We start from the raw sequence: 26,449 nt of genomic DNA on the forward strand, positions 1-26,449 counted from the left end.
TTTCTTCTAACTACTTTAGGGATATTCCGGAGCGATTATCTCAAAAATTTAATTTTTCGAAATTTTTTAAAAAATTTATCTGAGTGTAGCTTAGCATCTTTGGACCAATCAAAAAATGCGCTATACATTTTTTGTTCGAGACTCCCGGGTTAAGACTTTGGCGGTATTCCCGATCAATTATCTCAAAAATTTAATTTTTCGAAATTTTTTAAAAAATTTATCTGAGTGTAGCTCATCATCCGCAGGACCAAGCAAAAAGTGCGCCATACATTTTTTGTTCGAAACTTTTTCCCTATTTTATTGGCGGTATTCCGGAGCAGTTATCTTGCAAATTTAATTTTTCCAAAATCTTTTTGAGTGTAGCTCAGCATCCGCTGGACCAATCAAAAAGTGCGCCATACATTTTTTGTTCGAGACTCCCGGGTTAAGACTTTGGCGGTATTTTTGATCAATTATCTCGCAAATTTAATTTTTCGAAATTTTTTAAAAAATTTATCTGAGTGTAGCTCAGCATCCGCTGGACCAATCAAAAAGTGCGGCATACATTTTTTGTTCGAGACTCCCGGGTTAAGATTTTGGCGGTATTCCCGATCAATTATCTCGCAAATTTAATTTTTCGTAATTTTTTAAAAAATTTATCTGAGTGTAGCTCAGCATCCGCTGGACCAATCAAAAAGTGCGCCATACATTTTTTGTTTAAGACTCCCGGGTTAAGACTTTGGCGGTATTCCCGATCAATTATCTCCCAAATTTAATTTTTTGAAATTTTTTAAAAAATTTATCTGAGTGTAGCTCAGCATCCGCTGGACCAATCAAAAAGTGCGCCATACATTTTTTGATCGAAACTTTTTCCCTATTTTATTGGCAGTATTCCCGACCGATAATCTCGCAAATTTAATTTTTCAAAATTTTTTCCGAAATTGATTTGAGCGTAGCTCAGCATCCGCTGGACCAATCAAAAAGTGCGCCATACATTTTTTGTTCGAAACTTTTTCCCTATTTTATTGGCGGTATTCCGGAGCAGTTATCTTGCAAATTTAATTTTTCGAAAATTTTTCCAAAATCTTTTTGAGTGTAGCTCAGCATCCGCTGGACCAATCTAAAAGTGCGCCATACATTTTTTGTTCGAGACTTTTTGCTCAATTTTTTGGCATTATTCCCGAGTCATTATCTGGCAAATTGAATTTTTCGTAATTTTTTAAAAAATTTATCTGACTGTATCTCAGCATCCGCTGGACCAATCAAAAAGTGCGCCATACATTTTTTGTTCGCGACTCCCGGGTTAAGACTTTGGCGGTATTTTTGGTCAATTATCTCGCAAATTTAATTTTTCGAAATTTTTTAAAAAATTTATCTGAGTGTAGCTCAGCATCCGCTGGACCAATCAAAAAGTGCGGCATACATTATTTGTTCGAAACTTTTTCCCTATTTTATTGGCGGTATTCCGGAGCAGTTATCTCGCAAATTTAATTTTTCGAAAATGTTTCCAAAATCTTTTTGAGTGTAGTTCAGCATCCGCTGGACCAATCAAAAAGTGCTCCATACATTTTTTGTTCAGAACTTTCTTCTAACTACTTTAGGGATATTCCGGAGCGATTATCTCAAAAATTTAATTTTTCGAAATTTTTTAAAAAATTTATCTGAGTGTAGCTTAGCATCTTTGGACTAATCAAAAAATGCGCTATACATTTTTTGTTCGAGACTCCCGGGTTAAGACTTTGGCGGTATTCCCGATCAATTATCTCAAAAATTTAATTTTTCGAAATTTTTTAAAAAATTTATCTGAGTGTAGCTCAGCATCCGCTGGACCAATCAAAAAGTGCGCCATACATTTTTTGTTCGTGACTCCCGGGTTAAGACTTTGGCGGTATTCCCGATCAATTATCTGGCAAATTTAATTTTTCCTAATTTTTTAAAAAATTTATCTGAGTGTAGCTCAGCATCCGCTGGACCAATCAAAAAGTGCGCCATACATTTTTTGTTCGAGACTCCCGGGTTAAGACTTTGGCGGTATTCCCGATCAATTATCTGGCAAATTTAATTTTTCGTAATTTTTTAAAAAATTTATCTGAGTGTAGCTCAGCATCCGCTGGACCAAGCAAAAAGTGCGCCATACATTTTTTGTTCGAGACTCCCGGGTTAAGACTTTGGCGGTATTCCCGATCAATTATCTCAACAATTTAATTTTTCGAAATTTTTTAAAAAATTTATTTGAGTGTAGCTCAGCATCCGCTGGACCAATCAAAAAGTGCGCCATACATTTTTTGTTCGAGACTCCCGGGTTAAGACTTTGGCGGTATTCCCGATCAATTATCTCGCAAATTTAATTTTTCGAAATTTTTTAAAAAATTTATCTGAGTGTAGCTCAGCATCCGCTGGACCAATCAAAAAGTGCGCCATACATTTTTTGTTCAGAACTTTTTGACTATTTTTTTGGTGGTATTCCGAAGCAGTTATCTCGCAAATTTAATTTTTCGAAAATTTTTCCAAAATCTTTTTGAGTGTAGCTCCGCATCCGCTGGACCAAGCAAAAAGTGCGCCATACATTTTATGATCGAAACTTTTTCCCTATTTTATTGGCGGTATTCCCGACCGATAATCTCGCAAATTTAATTTTTTGTAATTTTTTCCAAATTTTTTTTTTACTGTAGCTCAGCATCCGCTGGACCAATCAAAAAGTGCCCCATACATTTTTTATTCAGAACTTTCTTCTAACTACTTTGGGGATATTCCGGAGCGATTATCTCGAAAATTTATTTTTTCAAAATTTTTTCAGAAATTTATTTGAGTGTAGCTCAGCATCCGCTGGACCAATCAAAAAGTGCGCCATACATTTTTTGTTAGAAACTTTTTCCCTATTTTATTAGCGGTATTCCGGAGCAGTTATCTTGCCAATTTAATTTTTCGAAAATTTTTCCAAAATCTTTTTGAGTGTAGCTCAGCATCCGCTGGACCAATCAAAAAGTGCGCCATACATTTTTTGTTTGAGACTTCCGGGTTAAGACTTTGGCGGTATTCCCGATCAATTATCTGGCAAATTTAATTTTTCGTAATTTTTTAAAAAATTTATCTGAGTGTAGCTCAGCATCCGCTGGACCAATCAAAAAGTGCGCCATTCATTTTTTGTTCGAGACTTTTTGCTCAATTTTTTGGCATTATTCCCGAGTCATTATCTGGCAAATTTTTTTTTTCGAAAATTTTTCCCCAGTTTTAGTGAGTGTAGCTCAGCATCCGCTGGACCAATCAAAAAGTGCGCCATACATTTTTTGTTCGACACTCCCGGGTTAAGACTTTGGCCGTATTCCCGAGCAATTATCTCGCAAAATTATTTTTTCGAAATTTTTTAAAAAATTTATCTGAGTGTGGCTCAGCATCCGCTGGACCAATCAGTAAGTGCGCTATACATTTTTTGTTCGAGACTCCCGGGTTAAGACTTTGGCGGTATTCCTTATCAATTATCTCAAAAATTTAATTTTTCGAAATTTTTTAAAAAATTTATCTGAGTGTAGCTCATCATCCGCTGGACCAAGCAAAAAGTGCGCCATACATTTTTTGTTCGAGACATTTTGCTCAATTTTGTGGCATTATTCCCGAGTCATTATCTGGCAAATTTTTTTTTTCTAAAATTTTTCCCCAGTTTTAGTGAGTGTAGCTCAGCATCCGCTGGACCAATCAAAAAGTGCGCTATACATTTTTTGTTCGCCACTTTTTTTTTTTCGAAACTTTTTGACTAATTTTGCTTCCTCGTGGAGGAAACTTTGTAGTCCTTTCGTTTATAAAACTTTTCAAAGTGGCGAAAACATATTTTTTTCTTTATGGAAACATGTTATATGAGATCCTGATCAATTGTCCGGATGTATGTATGTGTGTGTATGTGTGTGTGTGTTTGGATCCCTTTTTTGTTTAGAAGATAACTTAAAAAGGTTTTAATGGATTTAGATAAAATTTGGTAGGCTCATTTATCATATTAATATCTCAAATCTGAACAAAGGATTTTTAAAAATACCTCAAAAAAAAATTTTTATCGTCTTTTTTCCAAAATTTTTTTTTCAATCGAAAAAATTTTTAAATGGAAAAATTTAAGGTTATATATAATAAAATCGTATTCCTTACGTCAAGACGAATCGATCGATATATATAAAGTATACATTTGAGGTAAATTTAAAGAATTAATGAATTTCCCTTGTTCTCAGGTGAAAACCTGGTAGAAAACCCACCGGAGAACCCGTGACAAGACAAACTTTTGTGGCTGACAAAGATTCTTTACAAAAAACCAAATTTAAAAAGCCTACTTTCAATCATTTCTTGAATTAAGTAAAGTACAAATTTTTTCCCTCTTTCTGAGGTCAAAACCTGGTAGAAAAACCACCGGAGAACCCGTGACAAGACAAAGTTTTGTCGCTAACAAAGATTCTTTACAGAAAACCAAATTTAAAAATCCTACTTTCTTTATTTTCTTGAATTATGTAAAATACAAATTTTTTCCCTCTTTCTGAGGTGAAAACCTGTAGAAAAACCACCGGAGAACCCGTGACAATACAAATTTTTGTCGCTGACAAGGATTCTTTACAGAAAACCAAATTTAAAAATCCTACTTTCTTTATTTTCTTCAATTATGTAAAATACAAATTTTTTCCCTCGTTCTGAAGTGAAAACCTGGTAGAAAAACCACCGGAGAACCCGTGACAAGACAAAGTTTTGTCGCTAACAAAGATTCTTTACAGAAAACCAAATTTAAAAATCCTACTTTCTTTATTTTCTTCAATTATGTAAAATACAAATTTTTTCCCTCGTTCTGAAGTGAAAACCTGGTAGAAAAACCACCGGAGAACCCGTGACAAGACAAATTTTTAACGCTGACAAAGATTCTCTACAGAAAACCACATTTATAAAGCATACTTTCAATCTTTTCATGAATTAAGTAAAATACAAAATTTTTCCCTTGTTCTCAGGTGAAAACCTGGTAGAAAAACCACCGGAGAACCCGTGACAAGACAAAGTTTTGTCGCTGACAAAGATTCTTTACAGAAAACCAAATTTAAAAAGCCTACTTTCAATCTTTTCTTGAATTAAGTAAAATACAAATTTTTTCCCTCTTTCTGAGGTGAAAACCTGGTAGAAAAACCACCGGAGAACCCGTGACAATACAAAGTTTTGTCGCTGACAATGATTCTTTACAGAAAACCAAATTTAAAAATCCTACTTTCTTTACTTTCTTGAATTATGTAAAATACAAAATTTTCACCTCGTTCTCAGGTGAAAACCTGGTAGAAAAACCACCGGAGAACCCGTGACAAGACAAACTTTTGTCGCTGACAAAGATTCTTTACAGAAAACCAAATTTAAAAATCCTACTTTCTTTATTTTCTTGAATTATGTAAAATACAAATTTTTTCCCTCTTTCTGAGGTGAAAACCTGTAGAAAAACCACCGGAGAACCCGTGACAATATAAATTTTTGTCGCTGACAAAGATTCTTTACAGAAAACCAAATTTAAAAAGCCTACTTTCAATCTTTTCTTGAATTAAGTAAAGTACAAATTTTTTCCCTCTTTCTGAGGTCAAAACCTGGTAGAAAAACCACCGGAGAACCCGTGACAAGACAAATTTTTGTCGCTGACAAAGATTCTTTACAGAAAACCACATTTATAAAGCATACTTTCAATCTTTTCATGAATTAAGTAAAATACAAAATTTTTCCCTTGTTCTCAGGTGAAAACCTGGTAGAAAAACCACCGGAGAACCCGTGACAAGACAAAGTTTTGTCGCTGACAAAGATTCTTTACAGAAAACCAAATTTAAAAAGCCTACTTTCAATCTTTTCTTGAATTAAGTAAAATACAAAATTTTTCCCTTGTTCTCAGGTGAAAACCTGGTAGAAAAACCACCGGAGAAACCGTGACAAGACAAAGTTTTGTCGCTGATAAAGATTCTTTACAGAAAACCAAATTTAAAAATCCTACTTTCTTTACTTTTTTGAATTATGTAAAATACAAAATTTTCACCTCGTTCTCAGGTGAAAACCTGGTAGAAAAACCACCGGAGAACCCGTGACAAGACAAACTTTTGTCGCTGACAAAGATTCTTTACAGAAAACCAAATTTAAAAAGCCTCCTTTCAATGTTTTCTTGAATTAAGTAAAGTACAAATTTTTTCCCTCTTTCTGAGGTCAAAACCTGGTAGAAAAACCACCGGAGAACCCGTGACAAGACAAAGTTTTGTCGCTGACAAAGATTCTTTACAGAAAACCATATTTATAAAGCATAATTTCAATCTTTTCATGAATTAAGTAAAATACAAAATTTTTCCCTTGTTCTCAGGTGAAAACCTGGTAGAAAAACCACCGGAGAACCCGTGACAAGACAAAGTTTTGTCGCTGACAAAGATTCTTTACAGAAAACCAAATTTAAAAAGCCTACTTTCAATCTTTTCTTGAATTAAGTAAAGTACAAATTTTTTCCCTCTTTCTGAGGTCAAAACCTGGTAGAAAAACCACCGGAGAACCCGTGACAAGACAAATTTTTGTCGCTGACAAAGATTCTTTACAGAAAACCAAATTTAAAAAGCCTACTTTCAATCTTTTCTTGAATTAAGTAAAATACAAAATTTTTCCCTTGTTCTCAGGTGAAAACCTGGTAGTAAAACCACCGGAGAAACCGTGACAAGACAAAGTTTTGTCGCTGATAAAGATTCTTTACAGAAAACCAAATTTAAAAATCCTACTTTCTTTACTTTTTTGAATTATGTAAAATACAAAATTTTCACCTCGTTCTCAGGTGAAAACCTGGTAGAAAAACCACCGGAGAACCCGTGACAAGACAAACTTTTGTCGCTGACAAAGATTCTTTACAGAAAACCAAATTTAAAAAGCCTACTTTCAATCTTTTCTTGAATTAAGTAAAGTACAAATTTTTTCCCTCTTTCTGAGGTCAAAACCTGGTAGAAAAACCACCGGAGAACCCGTGACAAGACAAAGTTTTGTCGCTGACAAAGATTCTTTACAGAAAACCATATTTATAAAGCATACTTTCAATCTTTTCATGAATTAAGTAAAATACAAAATTTTTCCCTTGTTCTCAGGTGAAAACCTGGTAGAAAAACCACCGGAGAACCCGTGACAAGACAAAGTTTTGTCGCTGACAAAGATTCTTTACAGAAAACCAAATTTAAAAAGCCTACTTTCAATCTTTTCTTGAATTAAGTAAAATACAAAATTTTTCCCTTGTTCTCAGGTGAAAACCTGGTAGAAAAACCACCGGAGAAACCGTGACAAGACAAAGTTTTGTCGCTGACAAAGATTCTTTACAGAAAACCAAATTTAAAAATCCTACTTTCTTTATTTTCTTGAATTATGTAAAATACAAATTTTTTCCCTCTTTCTGAGGTGAAAACCTGTAGAAAAACCACCGGAGAACCCGTGACAATATAAATTTTTGTCGCTGACAAAGATTCTTTACAGAAAACCAAATTTAAAAAGCCTACTTTCAATCTTTTCTTGAATTAAGTAAAGTACAAATTTTTTCCCTCTTTCTGAGGTCAAAACCTGGTAGAAAAACCACCGGAGAACCCGTGACAAGACAAAGTTTTGTCGCTGAAAAAGATTCTTTACAGAAAACCAAATTTAAAAATCCTACTTTCTTTATTTTCTTGAATTATGTAAAATACAAAATTTTCACCTCGTTCTCAGGTGAAAACCTGGTAGAAAAACCACCGGAGAACCCGTGACAAGACAAACTTTTGTCGCTGACAAAGATTCTTTACAGAAAACCAAATTTAAAAAGCCTACTTTCAATCTTTTCTTGAAATAAGTAAAATAAAAATTTTTTCCCTTGTTCTCAGGTGAAAACCTGGTAGAAAAACCACCGGAGAACCCGTGACAAGACAAACTTTTGTCGCTGACAAAGATTCTTTACAGAAAACCATATTTATAAAGCCTACTTTCTTTATTTTCTTCAATTATGTAAAATACAAATTTTTTCCCTTGTTCTCAGGTGAAAACCTGGTAGAAAAACCACCGTAGAACCGGTGACAAGACAAAGTTTTGTCGCTGACAAAGATTCTTTACAGAAAATTAAATTTAAAAAGCCTACTTTTAATCTTTTCTTGAATTAAGTAAAGTACAAATTTTTTCCCTCTTTCTGAGGTGAAAACCTGGTAGAAAAACCACCGGAGAACCCGTGACAAGACAAACTTTTGTCGCTGACAAAGATTCTTTACAGAAAACCAAATTTAAAAAGCCTACTTTCAATCTTTTCTTGAATTAAGTAAAATACAAATTTTTTCCCTCTTTCTGAGGTGAAAACCTGGTAGAAAAACCACCGGAGAACCCGTGACAATACAAAGTTTTGTCGCTGACAATGATTCTTTACAGAAAACCAAATTTAAAAATCCTACTTTCTTTACTTTCTTGAATTATGTAAAATACAAAATTTTCACCTCGTTCTCAGGTGAAAACCTGGTAGAAAAACCACCGGAGAACCCGTGACAAGACAAAGTTTTGTCGCTGACAAAGATTCTTTACAGAAAACCAAATTTAAAAATCCTACTTACTTTATTTTCTTGAATTATGTAAAATACAAAATTTTCACCTCGTTCTCAGGTGAAAACCTGGTAGAAAAACCACCGGAGAACCCGTGACAAGACAAACTTTTGTCGCTGACAAAGATTCTTTACAGAAAACCAAATTTAAAAATCCTACTTTCTTTATTTTCTTGAATTATGTAAAATACAAATTTTTTCCCTCTTTCTGAGGTGAAAACCTGTAGAAAAACCACCGGAGAACCCGTGACAATATAAATTTTTGTCGCTGACAAAGATTCTTTACAGAAAACCAAATTTAAAAAGCCTACTTTCAATCTTTTCTTGAATTAAGTAAAGTACAAATTTTTTCCCTCTTTCTGAGGTCAAAACCTGGTAGAAAAACCACCGGAGAACCCGTGACAAGACAAATTTTTGTCGCTGACAAAGATTCTTTACAGAAAACCACATTTATAAAGCATACTTTCAATCTTTTCATGAATTAAGTAAAATACAAAATTTTTCCCTTGTTCTCAGGTGAAAACCTGGTAGAAAAACCACCGGAGAACCCGTGACAAGACAAAGTTTTGTCGCTGACAAAGATTCTTTACAGAAAACCAAATTTAAAAAGCCTACTTTCAATCTTTTCTTGAATTAAGTAAAATACAAAATTTTTCCCTTGTTCTCAGGTGAAAACCTGGTAGAAAAACCACCGGAGAAACCGTGACAAGACAAAGTTTTGTCGCTGATAAAGATTCTTTACAGAAAACCAAATTTAAAAATCCTACTTTCTTTACTTTTTTGAATTATGTAAAATACAAAATTTTCACCTCGTTCTCAGGTGAAAACCTGGTAGAAAAACCACCGGAGAACCCGTGACAAGACAAACTTTTGTCGCTGACAAAGATTCTTTACAGAAAACCAAATTTAAAAAGCCTCCTTTCAATGTTTTCTTGAATTAAGTAAAGTACAAATTTTTTCCCTCTTTCTGAGGTCAAAACCTGGTAGAAAAACCACCGGAGAACCCGTGACAAGACAAAGTTTTGTCGCTGACAAAGATTCTTTACAGAAAACCATATTTATAAAGCATAATTTCAATCTTTTCATGAATTAAGTAAAATACAAAATTTTTCCCTTGTTCTCAGGTGAAAACCTGGTAGAAAAACCACCGGAGAACCCGTGACAAGACAAAGTTTTGTCGCTGACAAAGATTCTTTACAGAAAACCAAATTTAAAAATCCTACTTTCTTTATTTTCTTGAATTATGTAAAATACAAAATTTTCACCTCGTTCTCAGGTGAAAACCTGGTAGAAAAACCACCGGAGAACCCGTGACAAGACAAACTTTTGTCGCTGACAAAGATTCTTTACAGAAAACCAAATTTAAAAATCCTACTTTCTTTATTTTCTTGAATTATGTAAAATACAAATTTTTTTCCTCTTTCTGAGGTGAAAACCTGTAGAAAAACCACCGGAGAACCCGTGACAATATAAATTTTTGTCGCTGACAAAGATTCTTTACAGAAAACCAAATTTAAAAAGCCTACTTTCAATCTTTTCTTGAATTAAGTAAAGTACAAATTTTTTCCCTCTTTCTGAGGTCAAAACCTGGTAGAAAAACCACCGGAGAACCCGTGACAAGACAAATTTTTGTCGCTGACAAAGATTCTTTACAGAAAACCAAATTTAAAAAGCCTACTTTCAATCTTTTCTTGAATTAAGTAAAATACAAAATTTTTCCCTTGTTCTCAGGTGAAAACCTGGTAGTAAAACCACCGGAGAAACCGTGACAAGACAAAGTTTTGTCGCTGATAAAGATTCTTTACAGAAAACCAAATTTAAAAATCCTACTTTCTTTACTTTTTTGAATTATGTAAAATACAAAATTTTCACCTCGTTCTCAGGTGAAAACCTGGTAGAAAAACCACCGGAGAACCCGTGACAAGACAAACTTTTGTCGCTGACAAAGATTCTTTACAGAAAACCAAATTTAAAAAGCCTACTTTCAATCTTTTCTTGAATTAAGTAAAGTACAAATTTTTTCCCTCTTTCTGAGGTCAAAACCTGGTAGAAAAACCACCGGAGAACCCGTGACAAGACAAAGTTTTGTCGCTGACAAAGATTCTTTACAGAAAACCATATTTATAAAGCATACTTTCAATCTTTTCATGAATTAAGTAAAATACAAAATTTTTTCCTTGTTCTCAGGTGAAAACCTGGTAGAAAAACCACCGAAGAACCCGTGACAAGACAAAGTTTTGTCGCTGACAAAGATTCTTTACAGAAAACCAAATTTAAAAAGCCTACTTTCAATCTTTTCTTGAATTAAGTAAAATACAAAATTTTTCCCTTGTTCTCAGGTGAAAACCTGGTAGAAAAACCACCGGAGAAACCGTGACAAGACAAAGTTTTGTCGCTGATAAAGATTCTTTACAGAAAACCAAATTTAAAAATCCTACTTTCTTTATTTTCTTGAATTATGTAAAATACAAAATTTTCACCTCGTTCTCAGGTGAAAACCTGGTAGAAAAACCACCGGAGAACCCGTGACAAGACAAACTTTTGTCGCTGACAAAGATTCTTTACAGAAAACCAAATTTAAAAATCCTACTTTCTTTATTTTCTTGAATTATGTAAAATACAAATTTTTTCCCTCTTTCTGAGGTGAAAACCTGTAGAAAAACCACCGGAGAACCCGTGACAATATAAATTTTTGTCGCTGACAAAGATTCTTTACAGAAAACCAAATTTAAAAAGCCTACTTTCAATCTTTTCTTGAATTAAGTAAAGTACAAATTTTTTCCCTCTTTCTGAGGTCAAAACCTGGTGGAAAAACCACCGGAGAACCCGTGACAAGACAAAGTTTTGTCGCTGACAAAGATTCTTTACAGAAAACCATATTTATAAAGCCTACTTTCTTTATTTTCTTCAATTATGTAAAATACAAATTTTTTCCCTCGTTCTGAGGTGAAAACCTGGTAGAAAAACCACCGGAGAACCCGTGACAAGACAAAGTTTTGTCGCTGACAAAGACTCTTTACAGAAGACCAAATTTAAAAAGCCAACTTTCAATCTTTTCTTGAATTAAGTAAAATACAAATTTTTTCCCTCTTTCTGAGGTGAAAACCTGGTAGAAAAACCACCGGAGAACCCGCGACAATACAAAGTTTTGTCGCTGACAATGATTCTTTACAGAAAACCAAATTTAAAAATCCTACTTTCTTTACTTTCTTGAATTATGTAAAATACAAAATTTTCACCTCGTTCTCAGGTGAAAACCTGGTAGAAAAACCACCGGAGAACCCGTGACAAGACAAACTTTTGTCGCTGACAAAGATTCTTTACAGAAAAACAAATTTAAAAAGCATACTTTCAATCTTTTCTTGAATTATGTAAAATACAAATTTTTTCCCTCTTTCTGAGGTAAAAACCTGGTAGAAAAACCACCGGAGAACCCGTGACAAGACAAACTTTTGTCGCTGACAAAGATTCTTTACAGAAAACCACATTTATAAAGCATACTTTCAATCTTTTCATGAATTAAGTAAAATACAAATTTTTTCCCTCGTTCTGAGGTGAAAACCTGGTAGAAAAACCACCGGAGAACCCGTGACAAGACAAAGTTTTGTCGCTAACAAAGATTCTTTACAGAAAACCAAATTTAAAAAGCCTACTTTCAATCTTTTCTTGCATTAAGTAAAGTACCAATTTTTTCCCTCTTTCTGAGGTGAAAACCTGGTAGAAAAACCACCGGAGAACCCGTGACAAGACAAAGTTTTGTCGCTGACAAAGATTCTTTACAGAAAACCAAATTTAAAAATCCTACTTTCTTTATTTTCTTGAATTATGTAAAATACAAAATTTTCACCTCGTTCTCAGGTGAAAACCTGGTAGAAAAACCACCGGAGAACCCGTGACAAGACAAACTTTTGTCGCTGACAAAGATTCTTTACAGAAAACCAAATTTAAAAAGCCTACTTTCAATCTTTTCTTGAATTAAGTAAAATAAAAATTTTTTCCCTTGTTCTCAGGTGAAAACCTGGTAGAAAAACCACCGGAGAACCCGTGACAAGACAAACTTTTGTCGCTGACAAAGATTCTTTACAGAAAAACAAATTTAAAAAGCATACTTTCAATCTTTTCTTGAATTATGTAAAATACAAATTTTTTCCCTCTTTCTGAGGTAAAAACCTGGTAGAAAAACCACCGGAGAACCCGTGACAAGACAAACTTTTGTCGCTGACAAAGATTCTTTACAGAAAAACAAATTTAAAAAGCATACTTTCAATCTTTTCTTGAATTATGTAAAATACAAATTTTTTCCCTCTTTCTGAGGTGAAAACCTGTAGAAAAACCACCGGAGAACCCGTGACAAGACAAAGTTTTGTCGCTGACAAAGACTCTTTACAGAAGACCAAATTTAAAAAGCCAACTTTCAATCTTTTCTTGAATTAAGTAAAATACAAATTTTTTCCCTCGTTCTGAGGTGAAAACCTGGTAGAAAAACCACCGGAGAACCCGTGACAAGACAAACTTTTGTCGCTGACAAAGATTCTTTACAGAAAAACAAATTTAAAAAGCATACTTTCAATCTTTTCTTGAATTATGTAAAATACAAATTTTTTCCCTCTTTCTGAGGTGAAAACCTGTAGAAAAACCACCGGAGAACCCGTGACAAGACAAAGTTTTGTCGCTGACAAAGACTCTTTACAGAAGACCAAATTTAAAAAGCCTACTTTCAATCTTTTCTTGAATTAAGAAAAGTACCAATTTTTTCCCTCTTTCTGAGGTGAAAACCTGGTAGAAAAACCACCGGAGAACCCGTGACAAAACAAAGTTTTGTCGCTGACAAAGATTCTTTACAGAAAACCGAATTTAAAAAGCCTACTTTCAATCTTTTCTTGAATTAAGTAAAGTACAAATTTTTTCCCTTGTTCTCAGGTGAAAACCTGGTAGAAAAACCACCGGAGAACCCGTGACAAGACAAAGTTTTGTCGCTGACAAAGATTCTTTACAGAAAACCAAATTTTAAAATCCTACTTTCTTTATTTTTTTGAATTATGTAAAATACAAAATTTTCACCTCGTTCTCAGGTGAAAACCTGGTAGAAAAACCACCGGAGAACCCGTGACAAGACAAAGTTTTGTCGCTAACAAAGATTCTTTACAGAAAACCAAATTTAAAAAGCCTACTGTCAATCTTTTCTTTCATTAAGTAAAGTACCAATTTTTTCCCTCTTTCTGAGGTGAAAACCTGGTAGAAAAACCACCGGAGAACCCGTGACAAGACAAAGTTTTGTCGCTGACAAAGATTCTTTACAGAAAACCAAATTTAAAAAGCCTACTTTCAATCTTATCTTGAATTAAGTAAAATACAAATTTTTTCCCTCTTTCTGAGGTGAAAACCTGGTAGAAAAACCACCGTAGAACCCGTGACAAGACAAAGTTTCGTCGCTGACGAAGATTCTTTACAGAATATTAAATTTAAAAAACCTACTTTTAATCTTTTCTTGAATTAAGTAAAGTACAAATTTTTTCCCTCTTTCTGAGGTGAAAACCCGTAGAAAAACCACCGGAGAACCCGTGACAAGACAAAGTTTTGTCGCTGACAAAGATTCTTTACAGAAAACCAAATTTAAAAAGCCTACTTTCAATCTTTTCTTGAATTAAGTAAAATACAAAATTTTTCCCTTGTTCTCAGGTGAAAACCTGGTAGAAAAACCACCGGAGAACCCGTGACAAGACAAAGTTTTGTCGCTGACAAAGATTCTTTACAGAAAACCAAATTTTAAAATCCTACTTTCTTTATTTTCTTGAATTATGTAAAATAAAAAATTTTCACCTCGTTCTCAGGTGAAAACCTGGTAGAAAAACCACGCGAGAACCCGTGACAAGACAAACCTTTGTCGCTGATAAAGATTCTTTACAGAAAACCAAATTTAAAAAGCCTACTTTCAATCTTTTCTTGAATTAAGTAAAATACCAATTTTTTCCCTCTTTCTGAGGTGAAAACCTGGTAGAAAAACCACCGGAGAACCCGTGACAAGACAAAGTTTTGTCGCTGACAAAGATTCTTTACAGAAAACCAAATTTAAAAAGCCTACTTTCTTTAATTTCTTGAATTATGTAAAATACAAAATTTATCCCTTGTTCTCAGGTGAAAACCTGGTAGAAAAACCACCGGAGAACCCGTGACAAGACAAAGTTTTGTCGCTGACAAAGATTCTTTACAGAAAACCAAATTTTAAAATCCTACTTTCAATCTTTTCTTGAATTAAGTAAAATACAAAATTTTTCCCTTGTTCTCAGGTGAAAACCTGGTAGAAAAACCACCGGAGAACCCGTGACAAGACAAAGTTTTGTCGCTGACAAAGATTCTTTACAGAAAACCAAATTTTAAAATCCTACTTTCTTTATTTTCTTGAATTATGTAAAATAAAAAATTTTCACCTCGTTCTCAGGTGAAAACCTGGTAGGAAAACCACCGGAGAACCCGTGACAAGACAAAGTTTTGTCGCTAACAAAGATTCTTTACAGAAAACCAAATTTAAAAAGCCTACTTTCTTTAATTTCTTGAATTATGTAAAATACAAAATTTATCCCTTGTTCTCAGGTGAAAACCTGGTAGAAAAACCACCGGAGAACCCGTGACAAGACAAAGTTTTGTCGCTGACAAAGATTCTTTACAGAAAACCAAATTTTAAAATCCTACTTTCTTTATTTTTTTGAATTATGTAAAATACAAAATTTTCACCTCGTTCTCAGGTGAAAACCTGGTAGAAAAACCACCGGAGAACCCGTGACAAGACAAAGTTTTGTCGCTGACAAAGATTCTTTACAGAAAACCAAATTTAAAAATCCTACTTTCTTTATTTTCTTGAATTATGTAAAATACAAAATTTTCACCTCGTTCTCAGGTGAAAACCTGGTAGAAAAACCACCGGAGAACCCGTGACAAGACAAACTTTTGTCGCTGACAAAGATTCTTTACAGAAAACCAAATTTAAAAATCCTACTTTCTTTATTTTCTTGAATTATGTAAAATACAAATTTTTTTCCTCTTTCTGAGGTGAAAACCTGTAGAAAAACCACCGGAGAACCCGTGACAATATAAATTTTTGTCGCTGACAAAGATTCTTTACAGAAAACCAAATTTAAAAAGCCTACTTTCAATCTTTTCTTGAATTAAGTAAAGTACAAATTTTTTCCCTCTTTCTGAGGTCAAAACCTGGTAGAAAAACCACCGGAGAACCCGTGACAAGACAAATTTTTGTCGCTGACAAAGATTCTTTACAGAAAACCAAATTTAAAAAGCCTACTTTCAATCTTTTCTTGAATTAAGTAAAATACAAAATTTTTCCCTTGTTCTCAGGTGAAAACCTGGTAGTAAAACCACCGGAGAAACCGTGACAAGACAAAGTTTTGGCGCTGACAAAGATTCTTTACAGACAACTAAATTTAAAAAGCCTACTTTCTTTATTTTCTTGAATTATGTAAAATACAAAATTTTCACCTCGTTCTCAGGTGAAAACCTGGTAGAAAAACCACCGGAGAACCCGTGACAAGACAAAGTTTTGTCGCTGACAAAGATTCTTTACAGAAAACCAAATTTAAAAAGCCTACTTTCAATCTTTTCTTGAATTAAGTAAAGTACAAATTTTTTCCCTCTTTCTGAGGTGAAAACCTGGTAGAAAAACCACCGGAGAACCCGTGACAAGACAAAGTTTTGTCGCTGACAAAGATTCTTTACAGAAAACCAAATTTAAAAAGCCTACTTTCAATCTTTTCTTGAATTAAGTAAAATACAAAATTTTTCCCTTGTTCTCAGGTGAAAACCTGGTAGAAAAACCACCGGAGAACCCGTGACAAGACAAAGTTTTGTCGCTGACAAAGATTCTTTACAGAAAACCAAATTTAAAAAGCCTACTTTCAATCTTTTCTTGAATTAAGTAAAATACAAAATTTTTCCCTTGTTCTCAGGTGAAAACCTGGTAGAAAAACCACCGGAGAACCCGTGACAAGACAAAGTTTTGTCGCTGACAAAGATTCTTTACAGAAAACCAAATTTAAAAATCCTACTTTCTTTATTTTCTTGAATTATGTAAAATACAAAATTTTCACCTCGTTCTCAGGTGAAAACCTGGTAGAAAAACCACCGGAGAACCCGTGACAAGACAAAGTTTTGTCGCTGACAAAGATTCTTTACAGAAAACCAAATTTAAAAATCCTACTTTCTTTATTTTCTTGAATTAAGTAAAATACAAATTTTTTCCCTCTTTCTGAGGTGAAAACCTGGTAGAAAAACCACCGGAGAACCCGTGACAAGACAAAGTTTTGTCGCTGACAAAGATTCTTTACAGAAAACCAAATTTAAAAAGCCTACTTTCAATCTTTTCTTGAATTAAGTAAAATACAAATTTTTTCCCTCTTTCTGAGGTGAAAACCTGGTAGAAAAACCACCGGAGAACCCGTGACAAGACAAAGTTTTGTCGCTGACAAAGATTCTTTACAGAAAACCAAATTTAAAAAGCCTACTTTCTTTATTTTCTTGAATTATGTAAAATACAAATTTTTTCCCTCGTTCTGAGGTGAAAACCTGGTAGAAAAACCACCGGAGAACCCGTGACAAGACAAAGTTTTGTCGCTGACAAAGATTCTTTACAGAAAACCAAATTTAAAAAGCCTACTTTCAATCTTTTCTTGAATTAAGTAAAATACAAATTTTTTCCCTCTTTCTGAGGTGAAAACCTGGTAGAAAAACCACCGGAGAACCCGTGACAAGACAAAGTTTTGTCGCTGACAAAGATTCTTTACAGAAAACCAAATTTAAAAATCCTACTTTCTTTATTTTCTTGAATTATGTAAAATACAAAATTTTCACCTCGTTCTCAGGTGAAAACCTGGTAGAAAAACCACCGGAGAACCCGTGACAAGACAAAGTTTTGTCGCTGACAAAGATTCTTTACAGAAAACCAAATTTAAAAAGCCTACTTTCAATCTTTTCTTGAATTAAGTAAAATACAAATTTTTTCCCTCTTTCTGAGGTGAAAACCTGGTAGAAAAACCACCGGAGAACCCGTGACAAGACAAAGTTTTGTCGCTGACAAAGATTCTTTACAGAAAACCAAATTTAAAAAGCCTACTTTCAATCTTTTCTTGAATTAAGTAAAATACAAATTTTTTCCCTCGTTCTGAGGTGAAAACCTGGTAGAAAAACCACCGGAGAACCCGTGACAAGACAAAGTTTTGTCGCTGACAAAGATTCTTTACAGAAAACCAAATTTAAAAAGCCTACTTTCAATCTTTTCTTGAATTAAGTAAAATACAAATTTTTTCCCTCTTTCTGAGGTGAAAACCTGGTAGAAAAACCACCGGAGAACCCGTGACAAGACAAAGTTTTGTCGCTGACAAAGATTCTTTACAGAAAACCAAATTTTAAAATCCTACTTTCTTTATTTTCTTGAATTATGTAAAATACAAAATTTTCACCTCGTTCTCAGGTGAAAACCTGGTAGAAAAACCACCGGAGAACCCGTGACAAGACAAAGTTTTGTCGCTGACAAAGATTCTTTACAGAAAACCAAATTTAAAAAGCCTACTTTCAATCTTTTCTTGAATTAAGTAAAATACAAAATTTTTCCCTTGTTCTCAGGTGAAAACCTGGTAGAAAAACCACCGGAGAACCCGTGACAAGACAAAGTTTTGTCGCTGACAAAGATTCTTTACAGAAAACCAAATTTAAAAAGCCTACTTTCAATCTTTTCTTGAATTATGTAAAATACAAATTTTTTCCCTCTTTCTGAGGTGAAAACCTGGTAGAAAAACCACCGGAGAACCCGTGACAAGACAAAGTTTTGTCGCTGACAAAGATTCTTTACAGAAAACCAAATTTAAAAAGCCTACTTTCAATCTTTTCTTGAATTATGTAAAATACAAATTTTTTCCCTCTTTCTGAGGTGAAAACCTGGTAGAAAAACCACCGGAGAACCCGTGACAAGACAAAGTTTTGTCGCTGACAAAGATTCTTTACAGAAAACCAAATTTAAAAAGCCTACTTTCAATCTTTTCTTGAATTAAGTAAAATACAAATTTTTCCCTCTTTCTTAGGTGAAAACCTGGTAGAAAAACCACCGGAGAACCCGTGACAAGACAAAGTTTTGTCGCTGACAAAGATTCTTTACAGAAAACCAAATTTAAAAAGCCTACTTTCAATCTTTTCTTGAATTATGTAAAATACAAATTTTTCCCTCTTTCTGAGGTGAAAACCTGGTAGAAAAACCACCGGAGAACCCGTGACAAGACAAAGTTTTGTCGCTGACAAAGATTCTTTACAGAAAACCAAATTTAAAAAGCCTACTTTCAATCTTTTCTTGAATTAAGTAAAATACAAATTTTTTCCCTCTTTCTGAGGTGAAAACCTGGTAGAAAAACCACCGGAGAACCCGTGACAAGACAAAGTTTTGTCGCTGACAAAGATTCTTTACAGAAAACCAAATTTAAAAAGCCTACTTTCAATCTTTTCTTGAATTAAGTAAAATACAAAATTTTTCCCTTGTTCTCAGGTGAAAACCTGGTAGAAAAACCACCGGAGAACCCGTGACAAGACAAAGTTTTGTCGCTGACAAAGATTCTTTACAGAAAACCAAATTTTAAAATCCTACTTTCTTTATTTTCTTGAATTATGTAAAATACAAAATTTTCACCTCGTTCTCAGGTGAAAACCTGGTAGAAAAACCACCGGAGAACCCGTGACAAGACAAAGTTTTGTCGCTGACAAAGATTCTTTACAGAAAACCAAATTTAAAAAGCCTACTTTCAATCTTTTCTTGAATTAAGTAAAATACAAATTTTTTCCCTCTTTCTGAGGTGAAAACCTGGTAGAAAAACCACCGGAGAACCCGTGACAAGACAAAGTTTTGTCGCTGACAAAGATTCTTTACAGAAAACCAAATTTAAAAAGCCTACTTTCAATCTTTTCTTGAATTAAGTAAAATACAAAATTTTTCCCTCTTTCTGAGGTGAAAACCTGGTAGAAAAACCACCGGAGAACCCGTGACAAGACAAAGTTTTGTCGCTGACAAAGATTCTTTACAGAAAACCAAATTTTAAAATCCTACTTTCAATCTTTTCTTGAATTAAGTAAAATACAAAATTTTTCCCTCTTTCTGAGGTGAAAACCTGGTAGAAAAACCACCGGAGAACCCGTGACAAGACAAAGTTTTGTCGCTGACAAAGATTCTTTACAGAAAACCAAATTTAAAAAGCCTACTTTCAATCTTTTCTTGAATTAAGTAAAATACAAAATTTTTCCCTTGTTCTCAGGTGAAAACCTGGTAGAAAAACCACCGGAGAACCCGTGACAAGACAAAGTTTTGTCGCTGACAAAGATTCTTTACAGAAAACCAAATTTTAAAATCCTACTTTCTTTATTTTCTTGAATTATGTAAAATACAAAATTTTCACCTCGTTCTCAGGTGAAAACCTGGTAGAAAAACCACCGGAGAACCCGTGACAAGACAAAGTTTTGTCGCTGACAAAGATTCTTTACAGAAAACCAAATTTAAAAAGCCTACTTTCAATCTTTTCTTGAATTAAGTAAAATACAAAATTTTTCCCTCTTTCTGAGGTGAAAACCTGGTAGAAAAACCACCGGAGAACCCGTGACAAGACAAAGTTTTGTCGCTGACAAAGATTCTTTACAGAAAACCAAATTTAAAAAGCCTACTTTCATTCTTTTCTTGAATTATGTAAAATACAAAATTTTTCCCTTGTTCTCAGGTGAAAACCTGGTAGAAAAACCACCGGAGAACCCGTGACAAGACAAAGTTTTGTCGCTGACAAAGATTCTTTACAGAAAACCAAATTTTAAAATCCTACTTTCAATCTTTTCTTGAATTAAGTAAAATACAAAATTTTTCCCTTGTTCTCAGGTGAAAACCTGGTAGAAAAACCACCGGAGAACCCGTGACAAGACAAAGTTTTGTCGCTGACAAAGATTCTTTACAGAAAACCAAATTTTAAAATCCTACTTTCTTTATTTTCTTGAATTATGTAAAATACAAAATTTTTCCCTCGTTCTCAGGTGAAAACCTGGTAGAAAAACCACCGGAGAACCCGTGACAAGACAAAGTTTTGTCGCTGACAAAGATTCTTTACAGAAAACCAAATTTAAAAAGCCTACTTTCTTTAATTTCTTGAATTATGTAAAATACAAAATTTTTCCCTTGTTCTCAGGTGAAAACCTGGTAGAAAAACCACCGGAGAACCCGTGACAAGACAAAGTTTTGTCGCTGACAAAGATTCTTTACAGAAAACCAAATTTTAAAATCCTACTTTCTTTATTTTCTTGAATTATGTAAAATACAAAATTTTCACCTCGTTCTCAGGTGAAAACCTGGTAGAAAAACCACCGGAGAACCCGTGACAAGACAAAGTTTTGTCGCTGACAAAGATTCTTTACAGAAAACCAAATTTAAAAAGCCTACTTTCAATCTTTTCTTGAATTAAGTAAAATACAAATTTTTTCCCTCTTTCTGAGGTGAAAACCTGGTAGAAAAACCACCGGAGAACCCGTGACAAGACAAAGTTTTGTCGCTGACAAAGATTCTTTACAGAAAACCAAATTTAAAAAGCCTACTTTCAATCTTTTCTTGAATTAAGTAAAATACAAATTTTTTCCCTCTTTCTGAGGTGAAAACCTGGTAGAAAAACCACCGGAGAACCCGTGACAAGACAAAGTTTTGTCGCTGACAAAGATTCTTTACAGAAAACCAAATTTAAAAAGCCTACTTTCAATCTTTTCTTGAATTAAGTAAAATACAAATTTTTTCCCTCTTTCTGAGGTGAAAACCTGGTAGAAAAACCACCGGAGAACCCGTGACAAGACAAAGTTTTGTCGCTGACAAAGATTCTTTACAGAAAACCAAATTTTAAAATCCTACTTTCAATCTTTTCTTGAATTAAGTAAAATACAAAATTTTTCCCTTGTTCTCAGGTGAAAACCTGGTAGAAAAACCACCGGAGAACCCGTGACAAGACAAAGTTTTGTCGCTGACAAAGATTCTTTACAGAAAACCAAATTTTAAAATCCTACTTTCTTTATTTTCTTGAATTATGTAAAATACAAAATTTTCACCTCGTTCTCAGGTGAAAACCTGGTAGAAAAACCACCGGAGAACCCGTGACAAGACAAAGTTTTGTCGCTGACAAAGATTCTTTACAGAAAACCAAATTTAAAAAGCCTACTTTCTTTAATTTCTTGAATTATGTAAAATACAAAATTTTTCCCTTGTTCTCAGGTGAAAACCTGGTAGAAAAACCACCGGAGAACCCGTGACAAGACAAAGTTTTGTCGCTGACAAAGATTCTTTACAGAAAACCAAATTTAAAAAGCCTACTTTCAATCTTTTCTTGAATTAAGTAAAATACAAAATTTTTCCCTTGTTCTCAGGTGAAAACCTGGTAGAAAAACCACCGGAGAACCCGTGACAAGACAAAGTTTTGTCGCTGACAAAGATTCTTTACAGAAAACCAAATTTTAAAATCCTACTTTCTTTATTTTCTTGAATTATGTAAAATACAAAATTTTCACCTCGTTCTCAGGTGAAAACCTGGTAGAAAAACCACCGGAGAACCCGTGACAAGACAAAGTTTTGTCGCTGACAAAGATTCTTTACAGAAAACCAAATTTTAAAATCCTACTTTCTTTATTTTCTTGAATTATGTAAAATACAAAATTTTCACCTCGTTCTGAGGTGAAAACCTGGTAGAAAAACCACCGGAGAACCCGTGACAAGACAAAGTTTTGTCGCTGACAAAGATTCTTTACAGAAAACCAAATTTAAAAAGCCTACTTTCAATCTTTTCTTGAATTAAGTAAAATACAAAATTTTTCCCTTGTTCTCAGGTGAAAACCTGGTAGAAAAACCACCGGAGAACCCGTGACAAGACAAAGTTTTGTCGCTGACAAAGATTCTTTACAGAAAACCAAATTTAAAAAGCCTACTTTTAATCTTTTCTTGAATTAAGTAAAGTACAAATTTTTTCCCTCTTTCTGAGGTGAAAACCTGGTAGAAAAACCACCGGAGAACCCGTGACAAGACAAAGTTTTGTCGCTGACAAAGATTCTTTACAGAAAACCAAATTTAAAAAGCCTACTTTCAATCTTTTCTTGAATTAAGTAAAATACAAAATTTTTCCCTTGTTCTCAGGTGAAAACCTGGTAGAAAAACCACCGGAGAACCCGTGACAAGACAAAGTTTTGTCGCTGACAAAGATTCTTTACAGAAAACCAAATTTAAAAAGCCTACTTTCTTTATTTTCTTGAATTATGTAAAATACAAAATTTTCACCTCGTTCTCAGGTGAAAACCTGGTAGAAAAACCACCGGAGAACCCGTGACAAGACAAAGTTTTGTCGCTGACAAAGATTCTTTACAGAAAACCAAATTTAAAAATCCTACTTTCTTTATTTTCTTGAATTATGTAAAATACAAAATTTTCACCTCGTTCTCAGGTGAAAACCTGGTAGAAAAACCACCGGAGAACCCGTGACAAGACAAAGTTTTGTCGCTGACAAAGATTCTTTACAGAAAACCAAATTTAAAAAGCCTACTTTCAATCTTTTCTTGAATTAAGTAAAATACAAAATTTTTCCCTTGTTCTCAGGTGAAAACCTGGTAGAAAAACCACCGGAGAACCCGTGACAAGACAAAGTTTTGTCGCTGACAAAGATTCTTTACAGAAAACCAAATTTAAAAATCCTACTTTCTTTACTTTTCTTGAATTATGTAAAATACAAAATTTTCACCTCGTTCTCAGGTGAAAACCTGGTAGAAAAACCACCGGAGAACCCGTGACAAGACAAAGTTTTGTCGCTGACAAAGATTCTTTACAGAAAACCAAATTTAAAAAGCCTACTTTTAATCTTTTCTTGAATTAAGTAAAGTACAAATTTTTTCCCTCTTTCTGAGGTGAAAACCTGGTAGAAAAACCACCGGAGAACCCGTGACAAGACAAAGTTTTGTCGCTGACAAAGATTCTTTACAGAAAACCAAATTTAAAAAGCCTACTTTCAATCTTTTCTTGAATTAAGTAAAATACAAATTTTTTCCCTCTTTCTGAGGTGAAAACCTGGTAGAAAAACCACCGGAGAACCCGTGACAAGACAAAGTTTTGTCGCTGACAAAGATTCTTTACAGAAAACCAAATTTATAAAGCATACTTTCAATCTTTTCTTGAATTAAGAAAAGTACCAATTTTTTCCCTCTTTCTGAGGTGAAAACCTGGTAGAAAAACCACCGGAGAACCCGTGACAAGACAAAGTTTTGTCGCTGACAAAGATTCTTTACAGAAAACCAAATTTAAAAAGCCTACTTTCAATCTTTTCTTGAATTAAGTAAAATACAAATTTTTTCCCTCTTTCTGAGGTGAAAACCTGGTAGAAAAACCACCGGAGAACCCGTGACAAGACAAAGTTTTGTCGCTGACAAAGATTCTTTACAGAAAACCAAATTTAAAAAGCCTACTTTCAATCTTTTCTTGAATTAAGTAAAATACAAATTTTTTCCCTTGTTCTCAGGTGAAAACCTGGTAGAAAAACCACCGGAGAACCCGTGACAAGACAAAGTTTTGTCGCTGACAAAGATTCTTTACAGAAAACCAAATTTAAAATCCTACTTTCTTTATTTTCTTGAATTATGTAAAATACAAAATTTTCACCTCGTTCTCAGGTGAAAACCTGGTAGAAAAACCACCGGAGAACCCGTGACAAGACAAAGTTTTGTCGCTGACAAAGATTCTTTACAGAAAACCAAATTTAAAAAGCCTACTTTCAATCTTTTCTTGAATTAAGTAAAATACAAAATTTTTCCCTATGTTCTCAGGTGAAAACCTGGTAGAAAAACCACCGGAGAACCCGTGACAAGACAAAGTTTTGTCGCTGACAAAGATTCTTTACAGAAAACCAAATTTTAAAATCCTACTTTCTTTATTTTTTTGAATTATGTAAAATACAAAATTTTCACCTCGTTCTCAGGTGAAAACCTGGTAGAAAAACCACCGGAGAACCCGTGACAAGACAAAGTTTTGTCGCTGACAAAGATTCTTTACAGAAAACCAAATTTAAAAAGCCTACTTTCAATCTTTTCTTGCATTAAGTAAAGTACCAATTTTTTCCCTCTTTCTGAGGTGAAAACCTGGTAGAAAAACCACCGGAGAACCCGTGACAAGACAAAGTTTTGTCGCTGACAAAGATTCTTTACAGAAAACCAAATTTAAAAAGCCTACTTTCAATCTTTTCTTGAATTAAGTAAAATACAAATTTTTTCCCTCTTTCTGAGGTGAAAACCTGGTAGAAAAACCACCGGAGAACCCGTGACAAGACAAAGTTTTGTCGCTGACAAAGATTCTTTACAGAAAACCAAATTTAAAAAGCCTACTTTTAATCTTTTCTTGAATTAAGTAAAGTACAAATTTTTTCCCTCTTTCTGAGGTGAAAACCTGGTAGAAAAACCACCGGAGAACCCGTGACAAGACAAAGTTTTGTCGCTGACAAAGATTCTTTACAGAAAACCAAATTTAAAAAGCCTACTTTCAATCTTTTCTTGAATTAAGTAAAATACAAAATTTTTCCCTTGTTCTCAGGTGAAAACCTGGTAGAAAAACCACCGGAGAACCCGTGACAAGACAAAGTTTTGTCGCTGACAAAGATTCTTTACAGAAAACCAAATTTTAAAATCCTACTTTCTTTATTTTCTTGAATTATGTAAAATACAAAATTTTCACCTCGTTCTGAGGTGAAAACCTGGTAGAAAAACCACCCGAGAACCCGTGACAAGACAAACCTTTGTCGCTGATAAAGATTCTTTACAGAAAACCAAATTTAAAAAGCCTACTTTCAATCTTTTCTTGAATTAAGTAAAATACAAATTTTTTCCCTCTTTCTGAGGTGAAAACCTGGTAGAAAAACCACCGGAGAACCCGTGACAAGACAAAGTTTTGTCGCTGACAAAGATTCTTTACAGAAAACCAAATTTAAAAAGCCTACTTTCTTTAATTTCTTGAATTATGTAAAATACAAAATTTATCCCTTGTTCTCAGGTGAAAACCTGGTAGAAAAACCACCGGAGAACCCGTGACAAGACAAAGTTTTGTCGCTGACAAAGATTCTTTACAGAAAACCAAATTTTAAAATCCTACTTTCAATCTTTTCTTGAATTAAGTAAAATACAAAATTTTTCCCTTGTTCTCAGGTGAAAACCTGGTAGAAAAACCACCGGAGAACCCGTGACAAGACAAAGTTTTGTCGCTGACAAAGATTCTTTACAGAAAACCAAATTTTAAAATCCTACTTTCTTTATTTTCTTGAATTATGTAAAATACAAAATTTTCACCTCGTTCTCAGGTGAAAACCTGGTAGAAAAACCACCGGAGAACCCGTGACAAGACAAACTTTTGTCGCTGACAAAGATTCTTTACAGAAAACCAAATTTAAAAAGCCTACTTTCAATCTTTTCTTGAATTAATTAAATTACAAATTTTTTCCCTATTTCTGAGGTCAAAACCTGGTAGAAAAACCACCGTAGAACCCGTGACAAGACAAAGTTTTGTCGCTGACAAAGATTCTTTACAGAAGACCAAATTTAAAAAGCCTACTTTCAATCTTTTCTTGAATTAAGTAAAATACAAATTTTTTCCCTCTTTCTGAGGTGAAAACCTGGTAGAAAAACCACCGGAGAACCCGTGACAAGACAAAGTTTTGTCGCTGACAAAGATTCTTTACAGAAAACCAAATTTAAAAATCCTACTTTCTTTATTTTCTTGAATTATGTAAAATACAAAATTTTCACCTCGTTCTCAGGTGAAAACCTGGTAGAAAAACCACCGGAGAACCCGTGACAAGACAAACTTTTGTCGCTGACAAAGATTCTTTACA

General features: G+C 33.9%; 2 long non-coding RNA genes across 8 annotated transcripts; both read left to right on the plus strand.

Annotated features, from left to right (window-relative positions):
• The first annotated feature begins 13,537 nt into the window (after positions 1 to 13,537).
• On the plus strand, positions 13,538 to 25,993 carry LOC127290302 (uncharacterized). Of its 2 annotated transcripts, none has more exons than XR_007844289.1 (3): positions 13,538 to 13,761; positions 24,551 to 25,006; positions 25,767 to 25,993. It is a non-coding gene; the product is annotated as an uncharacterized LOC127290302 (long non-coding RNA). The 2 variants fall into 2 exon arrangements; XR_007844290.1 differs by lacking the exon at positions 25,767 to 25,993 and adding an exon at positions 25,159 to 25,338.
• On the plus strand, positions 14,022 to 22,103 carry LOC127290301 (uncharacterized). 6 transcript variants are annotated; one of them, XR_007844284.1, is made up of 6 exons: positions 14,022 to 14,065; positions 19,078 to 19,229; positions 19,838 to 19,989; positions 20,750 to 20,901; positions 21,510 to 21,813; positions 21,966 to 22,103. It is a non-coding gene; the product is annotated as an uncharacterized LOC127290301 (long non-coding RNA). The 6 variants fall into 6 exon arrangements; XR_007844283.1 differs by lacking the exon at positions 14,022 to 14,065 and adding an exon at positions 16,148 to 16,191; XR_007844285.1 differs by lacking the exon at positions 19,078 to 19,229.
• Positions 25,994 to 26,449: the final 456 nt, after the last annotated feature.

This window comes from Leptopilina boulardi, unplaced genomic scaffold (genome assembly GCF_019393585.1).
Source record: "Leptopilina boulardi isolate dan_hultmark-lab unplaced genomic scaffold, ZJU_Lbou_2.1 LbouV2_59, whole genome shotgun sequence".
NCBI classification, from domain to species: Eukaryota; Metazoa; Arthropoda; class Insecta; order Hymenoptera; family Figitidae; genus Leptopilina; species Leptopilina boulardi.